Here is a 17,146-nt window from a genome sequence, read left to right on the forward strand (position 1 = left end):
AAAACACACCACCACATCTACCAGCTAGACATGCTAGGTAAGACACCACCACAGCTACCAGCTAGATGTGCTAGGTAAGACATCACCACAGCTACCAGCTAGATGTGCTGGTAAGACACCACCACAGCTAGATGTGCTAGGTAAGACACCACCACAGCTAGACGTGCTAGGTAAGACCGACAGCTAGACGTGCTAGGTAAGACACCACCACAGCTAGACGTGCTAGGTAAGACACCACCACAGCTAGACATCCTAGGTAAGACACCACCACAGCTACCAGCTAGACGTGCTAGGTAAGACACCACCACAGCTAGACGTGTTAGGTAAGACACCACCACAGCTACGAGGTTGACGTGCTAGGTAAGATACCACCACAGCACCAGCTAGACGTGCTAGGTAAGACACCACCCACAGCTAGATGTGCTAGGTAAGACACCACCACAGCTAGACGTGCTAGGTAAGACACCACGACAGCAAGACGTGCTAGGTAAGACACCACCACAGCTAGACCGTGCTAGGTAAGACACCACCACAGCTAGACTTGCTAGGTAAGACACCACCACAGCTACCAGCTAGACATCCTAGGTAAGACACCACCACAGCTACCAGCTAGACGTGCTAGGTAAGACACCACCACAGCTAGACGTGTTAGGTAAGACACCACCACAGCTACCCGCTAGACATGCTAGGTAAGACACCACCAGAGCTAGACGTGCTAGGTAAGACACCACCACAGCTAGACGTGCTAGGTAAGACACCACCACAGCTAGACGTGCTAGGTAAGACACCATCACAGCTAGACGTGCTAGGTAAGACACCACACAGCAGCTAGACGTGCTAGGTAAGACACCACCACAGCTAGACGTGCTAGGTAAGACACCACCACAGCTAGAGGTAGACGTGCTAGGTAAGACACCACCACAGCTACCAGCTAGACGTGCTAGGTAAGACACCACCACAGCTAGATGTGCTAGGTAAGACACCACCACAGCTAGACGTGCTAGGTAAGACACCACGACAGCAAGACGTGCTAGGTAAGACACCACCACAGCTAGACTTGCTAGGTAAGACACCACCACAGCTACCAGCTAGACATCCTAGGTAAGACACCACCACAGCTAGACGTGCTAGGTAAGACACCACCACAGCTAGACGTGTTAGGTAAGACACCACCACAGCTACCCGCTAGACATGCTAGGTAAGACACCACCAGAGCTAGACGTGCTAGGTAAGACACCACCACAGCTAGACGTTCTAGGTAAGACACCACCACAGGTACGAGGTTGACGTGCTAGGTAAGACATCACCACAGCTAGACGTGCTAGGTAAGACACCACCACAGCTAGACATGCTAGGTAAGACACCACCACAGCTAGACCTGCTAGGTAAGACACCACCACAGCTAGACGTGCTAGGTAAGACACCACCACAGCTAGACTTGCTAGGTAAGACACCGCCACAGCTAGACGTGCAAGGTAAGACACCACCACAGCTACCAGCTAGACGTGCTAGGTAAGACATCACCACAGCTAGACGTGCTAGGTAAGACACCACCACATCTACCAGCTAGACATGCTAGGTAAGACATCACCACAGCTACCAGCTAGATGTGCTAGGTAAGACATCACCACAGCTACCAGCTAGATGTGCTAGGTAAGACACCACCACAAGGTAAGACACCATCACAGCGACCGGCTAGACGTGCTAGGTAAGACACCACCACAGCTAGACGTGCTAGGTAAGACACCACCACAGCTAGACGTGCTAGGTAAGACACCATCACAGCGACCGGCTAGACGTGCTAGGTAAGACACCACCACAGCTAGACGTTCTAGGTAAGACACCACCACAGGTACGAGGTTGACGTGCTAGGTAAGATACCACCACAGCTACCAGCTAGACGTGCTAGGTAAGACACCACCACAGCTAGATGTGCTAGGTAAGACACCACCACAGCTAGACGTGCTAGGTAAGACACCACGACAGCAAGACGTGCTAGGTAAGACACAACCACAGCTAGACGTGCTAGGTAAGACACCACCACAGCTAGACTTGCTAGGTAAGACACCACCACAGCTACCAGCTAGACATCCTAGGTAAGACACCACCACAGCTACCAGCTAGACGTGCTAGGTAAGACACCACCACAGCTAGACGTGTTAGGTAAGACACCACCACAGCTACCCGCTAGACGTGCTAGGTAAGACACCACCAGAGCTAGACGTGCTAGGTAAGACACCACCACAGCTAGACGTGCTAGGTAAGACACCACCACAGCTAGACGTGCTAGGTAAGACACCATCACAGCGACCGGCTAGACGTGCTAGGTAAGACACCACCACAGCTAGACGTTCTAGGTAAGACACCACCACAGGTACGAGGTTGACGTGCTAGGTAAGATACCACCACAGCTACCCGCTAGACGTGCTAGGTAAGACACCACCACAGCTACCAGCTAGACGTGCTAGGTAAGACACCACCACAGCTAGATGTGCTAGGTAAGACACCACCACAGCTAGACGTGCTAGGTAAGACACCACGACAGCAAGACGTGCTAGGTAAGACACAACCACAGCTAGACGTGCTAGGTAAGACACCACCACAGCTACCAGCTAGACGTGCTAGGTAAGACACCACCACAGCTACCAGCTAGACGTGCTAGGTAAGACACCACCACAGCTAGACGTGCTAGGTAAGACACCACCACAGCTACCAGCTAGACGTGCTAGGTAAGACCCCACCACAGCTAGACGTGCTAGGTAAGACATCACCACAGCTAGACGTTCTAGGTAAGACACCACCACAGGTAGACGTGCTAGGTAAGACATCACCACAGCTAGACGTTCTAGGTAAGACACCACCACAGCTACCAGGTTGACGTGCTAGGTAAGACATCACCACAGCTACCAGACGTGCTAGGTAAGACACCACCACAGCTAGACATGCTAGGTAAGACACCACCACAGCTAGATGTGCTAGGTAAGACACCACCACAGCTAGACGTGCTAGGTAAGACACCACCACAGCTAGACTTGCTAGGTAAGACACCGCCACAGCTAGACGTGCTAGGTAAGACACCACCACAGCTACCAGCTAGACGTGCTAGGTAAGACATCACCACAGCTAGACGTGCTAGGTAAGACACCACCACATCTACCAGCTAGACATGCTAGGTAAGACACACCACAGCTACCAGCTAGATGTGCTAGGTAAGACATCACCACAGCTACCAGCTAGATGTGCTAGGTAAGACACCACCACAGCTAGACGTGCTAGGTAAGACACCATCACAGCACCAGCTAGACGTGTTAGGTAAGACACCACCACAGCACGTGCTAGGTAAGACACCACCACAGCTAGACGTGCTAGGTAAGACACATCACCAGAGCTAGACGTGCTAGGTAAGACACCACCACAGCTAGAGCGTAGGTAAGACACCACAGCGAGGTTGACGTGCTAGGTAAGACACCACCACAGCTACCAGCTAGACGTGCTAGGTAAGACACCACCACAGCTAGATGTGCTAGGTAAGACACCACCACAGCTAGACGTGCTAGGTAAGACACCACACAGCTAGATGTGCTAGGTAAGACACCACCACAGCTAGACGTGCTAGGTAAGACACCACCACAGCTAGACTTGCTAGGTAAGACACCACCACAGCTACCAGCTAGACATCCTAGGTAAGACACCACCACAGCTACCAGCTAGACGTGCTAGGTAAGACACCACCACAGCTAGACGTGTTAGGTAAGACACCACCACAGCTACCCGCTAGACGTGCTAGGTAAGACACCACCAGAGCTAGACGTGCTAGGTAAGACACCACCACAGCTAGACGTGCTAGGTAAGACACCACCACAGCTAGACGTGCTAGGTAAGACACCATCACAGCGACCGGCTAGACGTGCTAGGTAAGACACCACCACAGCTAGACGTTCTAGGTAAGACACCACCACAGGTACGAGGTTGACGTGCTAGGTAAGATACCACCACAGCTACCCGCTAGACGTGCTAGGTAAGACACCACCACAGCTACCAGCTAGACGTGCTAGGTAAGACACCACCACAGCTAGATGTGCTAGGTAAGACACCACCACAGCTAGACGTGCTAGGTAAGACACCACGACAGCAAGACGTGCTAGGTAAGACACAACCACAGCTAGACGTGCTAGGTAAGACACCACCACAGCTACCAGCTAGACGTGCTAGGTAAGACACCACCACAGCTACCAGCTAGACGTGCTAGGTAAGACACCACCACAGCTAGACGTGTTAGGTAAGACACCACCACAGCTACCCGCTAGACGTGCTAGGTAAGACACCACCAGAGCTAGACGTGCTAGGTAAGACACCACCACAGCTAGACGTGCTAGGTAAGCCACCACCACAGCTAGACATGCTAGGTAAGACACCACCACAGCTACCAGCTAGACGTGCTAGGTAAGACACCACCACAGCTACCAGCTCACCACGTGCTTCTAGGTAAGACACCACCACAGCTAGATGTGCTAGGTAAGACACCACCACAGCTAGACGTGCTAGGTAAGACACCACCACAGCTAGACGTGCTAGGTAAGACACCACCACAGCTAGACGTGCTAGGTAAGACACCACCACAGCTACCAGCTAGACATGCTAGGTAAGACACCACCACAGCTACCAGCTAGACGTGCTAGGTAAGACATCACCACAGCTAGACGTGCTAGGTAAGACACCACCACATCTACCAGCTAGACATGCTAGGTAAGACACCCCCACAGCTAGACGTGCTAGGTAAGACACCACCACAGCTAGACTTGCTAGGTAAGACACCACCACAGCTACCAGCTAGACATCCTAGGTAAGACACCACCACAGCTACCAGCTAGACGTGCTAGGTAAGACACCACCACAGCTAGACGTGTTAGGTAAGACACCACCACAGCTACCCGCTAGACGTGCTAGGTAAGACACCACCAGAGCTAGACGTGCTAGGTAAGACACCACCACAGCTAGACGTGCTAGGTAAGACACCACCACAGCTAGACGTGCTAGGTAAGACACCATCACAGCGAACGGCTAGACGTGCTAGGTAAGACACCACCACAGCTAGACGTTCTAGGTAAGACACCACCACAGGTACGAGGTTGACGTGCTAGGTAAGACACCACCACAGCTAGATGTGCTAGGTAAGACACCACCACAGCTAGACGTGCTAGGTAAGACACCACAACAGCAAGACGTGCTAGGTAAGACACCACCACAGCTACCCGCTAGACGTGCTAGGTAAGACACCACCACAGCTACCAGCTAGACGTGCTAGGTAAGACACCACCACAGCTAGATGTGCTAGGTAAGACACCACCACAGCTAGACGTGCTAGGTAAGACACCACGACAGCAAGACGTGCTAGGTAAGACACAACCACAGCTAGACGTGCTAGGTAAGACACCACCACAGCTAGACTTGCTAGGTAAGACACCACCACAGCTACCAGCTAGACATCCTAGGTAAGACACCACCACAGCTACCAGCTAGACGTGCTAGGTAAGACACCAGCACAGCTAGACGTGTTAGGTAAGACACCACCACAGCTACCCGCTAGACGTGCTAGGTAAGACACCACCAGAGCTAGACGTGCTAGGTAAGACACCACCACAGCTAGACGTGCTAGGTAAGCCACCACCACAGCTAGACATGCTAGGTAAGACACCACCACAGCTACCAGCTAGACGTGCTAGGTAAGACACCACCACAGCTAGATGTGCTAGGTAAGACACCACCACAGCTAGACGTGCTAGGTAAGACACCACGACAGCTAGACGTGCTAGGTAAGACACCACCACAGCTAGACATGCTAGGTAAGACACCACCACAGCTACCAGCTAGACATCCTAGGTAAGACACCACCACAGCTACCAGCTAGACGTGCTAGATAAGACACCACCACAGCTAGACGTGTTAGGTAAGACACCACCACAGCTACCCGCTAGACATGCTAGGTAAGACACCACCAGAGCTAGACGTGCTAGGTAAGACACCACCACAGCTAGACGTGCTAGGTAAGACACCACCACAGCTAGACATGCTAGGTAAGACACCACCACAGCTACCAGCTAGACGTGCTAGTTAAGACACCACCACAGCTAGACGTGCTAGGTAAGACATCACCACAGCTAGACGTTCTAGGTAAGACACCACCACAGGTACGAGGTTGACGTGCTAGGTAAGACATCACCACAGCTAGACGTGCTAGGTAAGACACCACCACAGCTAGACCTGCTAGGTAAGACACCACCACAGCTAGACGTGCTAGGTAAGACACCACCACAGCTAGACTTGCTAGGTAAGACACACCAGCCACAGCTAGACGTGCTAGGTAAGACACCACCACAGCTACCAGCTAGACGTGCTAGGTAAGACATCACCACAGCTAGACGTGCTAGGTAAGACACCACCACATCTACCAGCTAGACATGCTAGGTAAGACACCCCCACAGCTAGACGTGCTAGGTAAGACACCACCACAGCTAGACTTGCTAGGTAAGACACCACCACAGCTACCAGCTAGACATCCTAGGTAAGACACCACCACAGCTACCAGCTAGACGTGCTAGGTAAGACACCACCACAGCTAGACGTGTTAGGTAAGACACCACCACAGCTACCCGCTAGACGTGCTAGGTAAGACACCACCAGAGCTAGACGTGCTAGGTAAGACACCACCACAGCTAGACGTGCTAGGTAAGACACCACCACAGCTAGACGTGCTAGGTAAGACACCATCACAGCGACCGGCTAGACGTGCTAGGTAAGACACCACCACAGCTAGACGTTCTAGGTAAGACACCACCACAGGTACGAGGTTGACGTGCTAGGTAAGACACCACCACAGCTAGATGTGCTAGGTAAGACACCACCACAGCTAGACGTGCTAGGTAAGACACCACAACAGCAAGACGTGCTAGGTAAGACACCACCACAGCTACCCGCTAGACGTGCTAGGTAAGACACCACCACAGCTACCAGCTAGACGTGCTAGGTAAGACACCACCACAGCTAGATGTGCTAGGTAAGACACCACCACAGCTAGACGTGCTAGGTAAGACACCACGACAGCAAGACGTGCTAGGTAAGACACAACCACAGCTAGACGTGCTAGGTAAGACACCACCACAGCTAGACTTGCTAGGTAAGACACCACCACAGCTACCAGCTAGACATCCTAGGTAAGACACCACCACAGCTACCAGCTAGACGTGCTAGGTAAGACACCAGCACAGCTAGACGTGTTAGGTAAGACACCACCACAGCTACCCGCTAGACGTGCTAGGTAAGACACCACCAGAGCTAGACGTGCTAGGTAAGACACCACCACAGCTAGACGTGCTAGGTAAGCCACCACCACAGCTAGACATGCTAGGTAAGACACCACCACAGCTACCAGCTAGACGTGCTAGGTAAGACACCACCACAGCTAGATGTGCTAGGTAAGACACCACCACAGCTAGACGTGCTAGGTAAGACACCACGACAGCTAGACGTGCTAGGTAAGACACCACCACAGCTAGACATGCTAGGTAAGACACCACCACAGCTACCAGCTAGACATCCTAGGTAAGACACCACCACAGCTACCAGCTAGACGTGCTAGATAAGACACCACCACAGCTAGACGTGTTAGGTAAGACACCACCACAGCTACCCGCTAGACATGCTAGGTAAGACACCACCAGAGCTAGACGTGCTAGGTAAGACACCACCACAGCTAGACGTGCTAGGTAAGACACCACCACAGCTAGACATGCTAGGTAAGACACCACCACAGCTACCAGCTAGACGTGCTAGTTAAGACACCACCACAGCTAGACGTGCTAGGTAAGACATCACCACAGCTAGACGTTCTAGGTAAGACACCACCACAGGTACGAGGTTGACGTGCTAGGTAAGACATCACCACAGCTAGACGTGCTAGGTAAGACACCACCACAGCTAGACCTGCTAGGTAAGACACCACCACAGCTAGACGTGCTAGGTAAGACACCACCACAGCTAGACTTGCTAGGTAAGACACCGCCACAGCTAGACGTGCAAGGTAAGACACCACCACAGCTACCAGCTAGACGTGCTAGGTAAGACATCACCACAGCTAGACGTGCTAGGTAAGACACCACCACATCTACCAGCTAGACATGCTAGGTAAGACATCACCACAGCTACCAGCTAGATGTGCTAGGTAAGACATCACCACAGCTACCAGCTACATGTGCTAGGTAAGACATCACCACATCTAGACGTGCTAGGTAAGACACCACCACAGCTAGATGTGCTAGGTAAGACACCACCACATCTACCAGCTAGACATGCTAGGTAAGACATCACCACAGCTACCAGCTAGATGTGCTAGGTAAGACATCACCACAGCTACCAGCTAGATGTGCTAGGTAAGACATCACCACAGCTACCAGCTAGATGTGCTAGGTAAGACATCACCACAGCTACCAGCTAGATGTGCTAGGTAAGACACCACCACAGCTAGACGTGCTAGTAAGACACCATCACAGCGACCGTCTAGACGTGCTAGGTAAGACACCACCACAGCTAGACGTGCTAGGTAAGACACCACCACAGCTAGACGTGCTAGGTAAGACAGCACCACAGCTAGACCTGCTAGGTAAGACACCACCACAGCTACCAGCTAGACGTGCTAGGTAAGACACCGACACAGCTACCAGCTAGACATGCTAGGTAAGACATCACCACAACTAGACATGCTAGGTAAGACAACCACCACAGCTACCAGCTAGACGTGCTAGGTAAGACATCACCACAGCTAGACGTGCTAGGTAAGACACCACCACAGCTTCCAGCTAGACGTGCTAGGTAAGATACCACCACAGCTAGACGTGCAAGGTAAGACACCACCACAGCTACCAGCTAGACGTGCTAGGTAAGACATCACCACAGCTAGACGTGCTAGGTAAGACACCACCACATCTACCAGCTAGACATGCTAGGTAAGACATCACCACAGCTACCAGCTAGATGTGCTAGGTAAGACATCACCACAGCTACCAGCTAGATGTGCTAGGTAAGACATCACCACATCTAGACGTGCTAGGTAAGACACCACCACAGCTAGACGTGCTAGGTAAGACACCATCACAGCGACCGGCTAGACGTGCTAGGTAAGACACCACCACAGCTAGACGTGCTAGGTAAGACACCACCACAGCTAGACGTGCTAGGTAAGACAGCACCACAGCTAGACCTGCTAGGTAAGACACCACCACAGCTACCAGCTAGACGTGCTAGGTAAGACACCGACACAGCTACCAGCTAGACATGCTAGGTAAGACATCACCACAACTAGACATGCTAGGTAAGACAACCACCACAGCTACCAGCTAGACGTGCTAGGTAAGACATCACCACAGCTAGACGTGCTAGGTAAGACACCACCACAGCTTCCAGCTAGACGTGCTAGGTAAGATACCACCACAGCTACCAGCTAGACATGCTAGGTAAGACACCACCACAGCTACCAGCTAGACGTGCTAGGTAAGACACCACCACAGCTAGATGTGCTAGGTAAGACACCACCACATCTACCAGCTAGACATGCTAGGTAAGACATCACCACAGCTACCAGCTAGACGTGCTAGGTAAGACACCGACACAGCTACCAGCTAGACATACTAGGTAAGACATCACCACAACTAGACATGCTAGGTAAGACAACCACCACAGCTCCAGCTAGACATTCTAGGTAAGACACCACCACAGCTACCAGCTAGACGTGCTAGGTAAGACACCACCACAGCTACCAGCTAGACGTGCTAGGTAGGATACCACCACAGCTACCAGCTAGACGTGCTAGGTAAGATACCACCACAGCTACCCGCTAGACATGCTAGGTAAGACACCACCACAGCTACCAGCTAGACGTGCTAGGTAAGACACCACCACAGCTAGATGTGCTAGGTAAGACACCACCACAGCTAGACATGCTAGGTAAGACACCACCACAGCTAGATGTGCTAGGTAAGACACCCCCACAGCTAGACTTGCTAGGTAAGACACCACCACAGCTACCAGCTAGACCTGCTAGGTAAGACATCACCACAGCTAGACGTGCTAGGTAAGACACCACCACAGCTAGATGTGCTAGGTAAGACACCACCACAGCTAGACGTGCTAGGTAAGACATCACCACAGCTAGACGTGTTAGGTAAGACACCACCACAGCTACCAGCTAGACGTGTTAGGTAAGACACCACCACAGCTACCAGCTAGACGTGCTAGGTAAGACAACCACCACAGCTCCATCTAGACATGCTAGGTAAGACACCACCACAGCTACCAGCTAGACTTGCTAGGTAAGACATCACCACAGCTAGACGTGCTAGGTAAGACATCACCACAGCTAGACGTGCTGGGTAAGACAACACCACAGCTAGACGTGCTAGGTAAGACATCACCACAGCTAGACGTGCTAGGTAAGACATCACCACAGCTAGACGTGCTAGGTAAGACACCACCACAGCTGGACCTGCTAGGTAAGACACCACCACAGCTACCAGCTAGAGGTGCTAGGTAAGACACCACCACAGCTAGACGTGCTAGGTTAGACACCACCACAGCTAGACGTGCTAGGTAAGACACCACCACAGCTAGACGTGCTAGGTAAGACACCCCCACAGCTAGACTTGCTAGGTAAGACACCACCACAGCTACCAGCTAGACATCCTAGGTAAGACACCACCACAGCTACCAGCTAGAGGTGCTAGGTAAGACACCACCACAGCTAGACGTGCTAGGTTAGACACCACCACAGCTAGACGTGCTAGGTAAGACACCACCACAGCTACCAGACACCACCACAGCTAGACTTGCTAGGTAAGACACCACCACAGCTACCAGCTAGATGTGCTAGGTAAGACACCACCACAGCTAGACGTGCTTGGTAAGACACCACCACAGCTAGACTTGCTAGGTAAGACACCACCACAGCTAGACTTGCTAGGTAAGACACCACCACAGCTACCAGCTAGACGTGCTAGGTAAGACACCACCACAGCTAGACTTGCTAGGTAAGACACCACCACAGCTAGCGTGATAGGTCAGACACCACCACAGCTACCACGTGCTAGGTAAGACACCACCACAGCTACCAGCTAGACGTGCTAGGTAAGACACCACCACAGCTAGACGTGCTTAGGTAAGACACCACCACAGCTAGACTTGCTAGGTAAGACACCACCACAGCTAGACTTGCTAGGTAAGACACCACCACAGCTACCAGCTAGACGTGCTAGGTAAGACACTACCACAGCTAGACTTGCTAGGTAAGACACCACCACAGCTAGACCTGCTAGGTAAGACACCACCACAGCTACCAGCTAGAGGTGCTAGGTAAGACACCACCACAGCTAGACGTGCTAGGTTAGACACCACCACAGCTAGACGTGCTAGGTAAGACACCACCACAGCTAGACGTGCTAGGTAAGACACCCCCACAGCTAGACTTGCTAGGTAAGACACCACCACAGCTACCAGCTAGACGTGCTAGGTAAGACACCACCACAGCTAGACTTGCTAGGTAAGACACCACCACAGCTACCAGCTAGACGTGATAGGTCAGACACCACCACAGCTACCAGCTAGACGTGCTAGGTAAGACACCACCACAGCTACCAGCTAGACGTGCTAGGTAAGACACCACCACAGCTAGACGTGCTTGGTAAGACACCACCACAGCTAGACTTGCTAGGTAAGACACCACCACAGCTAGACTTGCTAGGTAAGACACCACCACAGCTACCAGCTAGACGTGCTAGGTAAGACACTACCACAGCTAGACTTGCAGACACCACCACAGCTAGACTTGCTAGGTAAGACACCACCACAGCTACCAGCTAGACGTGCTAGGTAAGACACACCACAGCTAGACATGCTGGTAAGACACCACCACAGCTACCAGCTAGACGTGCTAGGTAAGACACCACCACAGCTAGATGTGCTAGGTAAGACACCACCACATCTACCAGCTAGACATGCTAGGTAAGACATCACCACAGCTACCAGCTAGACGTGCTAGGTAAGACACCGACACAGCTACCAGCTAGACATGCTAGGTAAGACATCACCACAACTAGACATGCTAGGTAAGACAACCACCACAGCTCCAGCTAGACATTCTAGGTAAGACACCACCACAGCTACCAGCTAGACGTGCTAGGTAAGACACCACCACAGCTACCAGCTAGACGTGCTAGGTAGGATACCACCACAGCTACCAGCTAGACGTGCTAGGTAAGATACCACCACAGCTACCCGCTAGACGTGCTAGGTAAGACACCACCACAGCTACCAGCTAGACGTGCTAGGTAAGACACCACCACAGCTAGATGTGCTAGGTAAGACACCACCACAGCTAGACATGCTAGGTAAGACACCACCACAGCTAGACTTGCTAGGTAAGACACCACCACTGCTACCAGCTAGACCTGCTAGGTAAGACATCACCACAGCTAGACGTGCTAGGTAAGACACCACCACAGCTAGATGTGCTAGGTAAGACACCACCACAGCTAGACGTGCTAGGTAAGACACCACCACAGCTACCAGCTAGACGTGTTAGGTAAGACACCACCACAGCTACCAGCTAGACGTGCTAGGTAAGACAACCACCACAGCTCCATCTAGACATGCTAGGTAAGACACCACCACAGCTACCAGCTAGACTTGCTAGGTAAGACATCACCACAGCACGTGCTAGGTAAGACATCACCACAGCTAGGCGTGCTGGGTAAGACACAACACCACAGCTAGACGTGCAGGTAAGACATCACCACAGCTAGACGTGCTAGGTAAGACACCACCACAGCTGGACCTGCTAGGTAAGACACCACCACAGCTACCAGCTAGAGGTGCTAGGTAAGACACCACCACAGCTAGACGTGCTGGTTAGACACCACCACAGCTAGACGTGCTAGGTAAGACACCACCACAGCTAGGCGTGCTAGGTAAGACACCCCCACAGCTAGACTTGCTAGGTAAGACACCACCACAGCTACCAGCTAGACATCCTAGGTAAGACACCACCACAGCTACCAGCTAGACGTGCTAGGTAAGACACCCCCACAGCTACACTTGCTAGGTAAGACACCACCACAGCTACCAGCTAGACGTGCTAGGTAAGACAACCACCACAGCTCCAGCTAGACATGCTAGGTAAGACACCACCACAGCTACCAGCTAGACGTGCTAGGTAAGACACCACCACAGCTACCAGCTAGACGTGCTAGGTAAGACACCACCACAGCTAGACGTGCTAGGTAAGACACCACCACAGCTAGACGTGCTAGGTTAGACACCACCACAGCTAAACGTGCTAGGTAAGACACCACCACAGCTAGACGTGCTAGGTAAGACACCACCACAGCTAGACCTGCTAGGTAAGACACCACCACAGCTACCAGCTAGAGGTGCTAGGTAAGACACCACCACAGCTAGACGTGCTAGGTTAGACACCACCACAGCTAGACGTGCTGGTAAGACACCACCACAGCTAGACGTGCTAGGTAAGACACCCCCACAGCTAGACTTGCTAGGTAAGACACCACCACAGCTACCAGCTAGACGTGCTAGGTAAGACACCACCACAGCTACCAGCTAGATGTGCTAGGTAAGACACCACCACAGCTAGACGTGCTTGGTAAGACACCACCACAGCTAGACTTGCTAGGTAAGACACCACCACAGCTAGACTTGCTAGGTAAGACACCACCACAGCTACCAGCTAGACGTGCTAGGTAAGACACCACCACAGCTAGACTTGCTGGTAAGACACCACCACAGCTACCAGACGTGATAGGTCAGACACCACCACAGCTACCAGCTAGACGTGCTAGGTAAGACACCACCACAGCTACCAGCTAGACGTGCTAGGTAAGACACCACCACAGCTAGACGTGCTTGGTAAGACACCACCACAGCTAGACTTGCTAGGTAAGACACCACCACAGCTAGACTTGCTAGGTAAGACACCACCACAGCTACCAGCTAGACGTGCTAGGTAAGACACTACCACAGCTAGACTTGCTAGGTAAGACACCACCACAGCTAGACCTGCTAGGTAAGACACCACCACAGCTACCAGCTAGAGGTGCTAGGTAAGACACCACCACAGCTAGACGTGCTAGGTTAGACACCACCACAGCTAGACGTGAAGGTAAGACACCACCACAGCTAGGCGTGCTAGGTAAGACACCCCCACAGCTAGACTTGCTAGGTAAGACACCACCACAGCTACCAGCTAGACGTGCTAGGTAAGACACCACCACAGCTAGACTTGCTAGGTAAGACACCACCACAGCTACCAGCTAGACGTGATAGGTCAGACACCACCACAGCTACCAGCTAGACGTGCTAGGTAAGACACCACCACAGCTACCAGCTAGACGTGCTAGGTAAGACACCACCACAGCTAGACGTGCTTGGTAAGACACCACCACAGCTAGACTTGCTAGGTAAGACACCACCACAGCTAGACTTGCTAGGTAAGACACCACCACAGCTACCAGCTAGACGTGCTAGGTAAGACACTACCACAGCTAGACTTGCTAGGTAAGACACCACCACAGCTAGACTTGCTAGGTAAGACACCACCACAGCTACCAGCTAGACGTGCTAGGTAAGACACTACCACAGCTAGACATGCTAGGTAAGACACCACCACAGCTACCAGCTAGACGTGCTAGGTAAGACACCACCACAGCTAGATGTGCTAGGTAAGACACCACCACATCTACCAGCTAGACATGCTAGGTAAGACATCACCACAGCTACCAGCTAGACGTGCTAGGTAAGACACCGACACAGCTACCAGCTAGACATGCTAGGTAAGACATCACCACAACTAGACATGCTAGGTAAGACAACCACCACAGCTCCAGCTAGACATTCTAGGTAAGACACCACCACAGCTACCAGCTAGACGTGCTAGGTAAGACACCACCACAGCTACCAGCTAGACGTGCTAGGTAGGATACCACCACAGCTACCAGCTAGACGTGCTAGGTAAGATACCACCACAGCTACCCGCTAGACGTGCTAGGTAAGACACCACCACAGCTACCAGCTAGACGTGAGTAAGACACCACCACAGCTAGATGTGCTAGGTAAGACACCACCACAGCTAGACATGCTAGGTAAGACACCACCACAGCTAGACTTGCTAGGTAAGACACCACCACTGCTACCAGCTAGACCTGCTAGGTAAGACATCACCACAGCTAGACGTGCTAGGTAAGACACCACCACAGCTAGAGTGGAGGTAAGACACCACCACAGCTAGACGTGCTAGGTAAGACACCACCACAGCTACCAGAGACGTGTTAGGTAAGACACCACCACAGCTACCAGCTAGACGTGCTAGGTAAGACAACCACCACAGCTCCATCTAGACATGCTAGGTAAGACACCACCACAGCTACCAGCTAGACTTGCTAGGTAAGACATCACCACAGCTAGACGTGCTAGGTAAGACATCACCACAGCTAGACGTGCTGGGTAAGACAACACCACAGCTAGACGTGCTAGGTAAGACATCACCACAGCTAGACGTGCTAGGTAAGACATCACCACAGCTAGACGTGCTAGGTAAGACACCACCACAGCTGGACCTGCTAGGTAAGACACCACCACAGCTACCAGCTAGAGGTGCTAGGTAAGACACCACCACAGCTAGACGTGCTAGGTTAGACACCACCACAGCTAGACGTGCTAGGTAAGACACCACCACAGCTAGACGTGCTAGGTAAGACACCCCCACAGCTAGACTTGCTAGGTAAGACACCACCACAGCTACCAGCTAGACATCCTAGGTAAGACACCACCACAGCTACCAGCTAGACGTGCTAGGTAAGACACCCCCACAGCTACACTTGCTAGGTAAGACACCACCACAGCTACCAGCTAGACGTGCTAGGTAAGACAACCACCACAGCTCCAGCTAGACATGCTAGGTAAGACACCACCACAGCTACCAGCTAGACGTGCTAGGTAAGACACCACCACAGCTACCAGCTAGACGTGCTAGGTAAGACACCACCACAGCTAGACGTGCTAGGTAAGACACCACCACAGCTAGACGTGCTAGGTTAGACACCACCACAGCTAAACGTGCTAGGTAAGACACCACCACAGCTAGACGTGCTAGGTAAGACACCACCACAGCTAGACCTGCTAGGTAAGACACCACCACAGCTACCAGCTAGAGGTGCTAGGTAAGACACCACCACAGCTAGACGTGCTAGGTTAGACACCACCACAGCTAGACGTGCTAGGTAAGACACCACCACAGCTAGACGTGCTAGGTAAGACACCCCCACAGCTAGACTTGCTAGGTAAGACACCACCACAGCTACCAGCTAGACGTGCTAGGTAAGACACCACCACAGCTACCAGCTAGATGTGCTAGGTAAGACACCACCACAGCTAGACGTGCTTGGTAAGACACCACCACAGCTAGACTTGCTAGGTAAGACACCACCACAGCTAGACTTGCTAGGTAAGACACCACCACAGCTACCAGCTAGACGTGCTAGGTAAGACACCACCACAGCTAGACTTGCTAGGTAAGACACCACCACAGCTACCAGCTAGACGTGATAGGTCAGACACCACCACAGCTACCAGCTAGACGTGCTAGGTAAGACACCACCACAGCTACCAGCTAGACGTGCTAGGTAAGACACCACCACAGCTAGACGTGCTTGGTAAGACACCACCACAGCTAGACTTGCTAGGTAAGACACCACCACAGCTAGACTTGCTAGGTAAGACACCACCACAGCTACCAGCTAGACGTGCTAGGTAAGACACTACCACAGCTAGACTTGCTAGGTAAGACACCACCACAGCTAGACTTGCTAGGTAAGACACCACCACAGCTACCAGCTAGACGTGCTAGGTAAGACACCACCACAGCTAGACGTGCTTAGACACCACCACAGCTAGACGGCTAGGTAGACACCACCACAGCAGCTAGGTAAGACACCACCACAGCTAGACGTGCTAGGTAAGACACCACCACAGCACAGCAGCTAGGACAGTGCTAGGTCAGACACCACCACAGCTACAGACGTGCTAGGTAAGA

At 52.2% G+C, this 17,146-nt stretch overlaps 1 protein-coding gene across 1 annotated transcript in view; it reads left to right on the forward strand.

The window, feature by feature from the left end:
- fgfr3 (fibroblast growth factor receptor 3) overlaps nucleotides 1–17,146 on the forward strand; it is a 231,061-nt gene that overhangs the window by 131,081 nt on the left and 82,834 nt on the right.

The sequence above is a fragment of the Oncorhynchus nerka genome, linkage group LG12 (genome assembly GCF_034236695.1).
Source record: "Oncorhynchus nerka isolate Pitt River linkage group LG12, Oner_Uvic_2.0, whole genome shotgun sequence".
Taxonomy (NCBI): Eukaryota; Metazoa; Chordata; class Actinopteri; order Salmoniformes; family Salmonidae; genus Oncorhynchus; species Oncorhynchus nerka.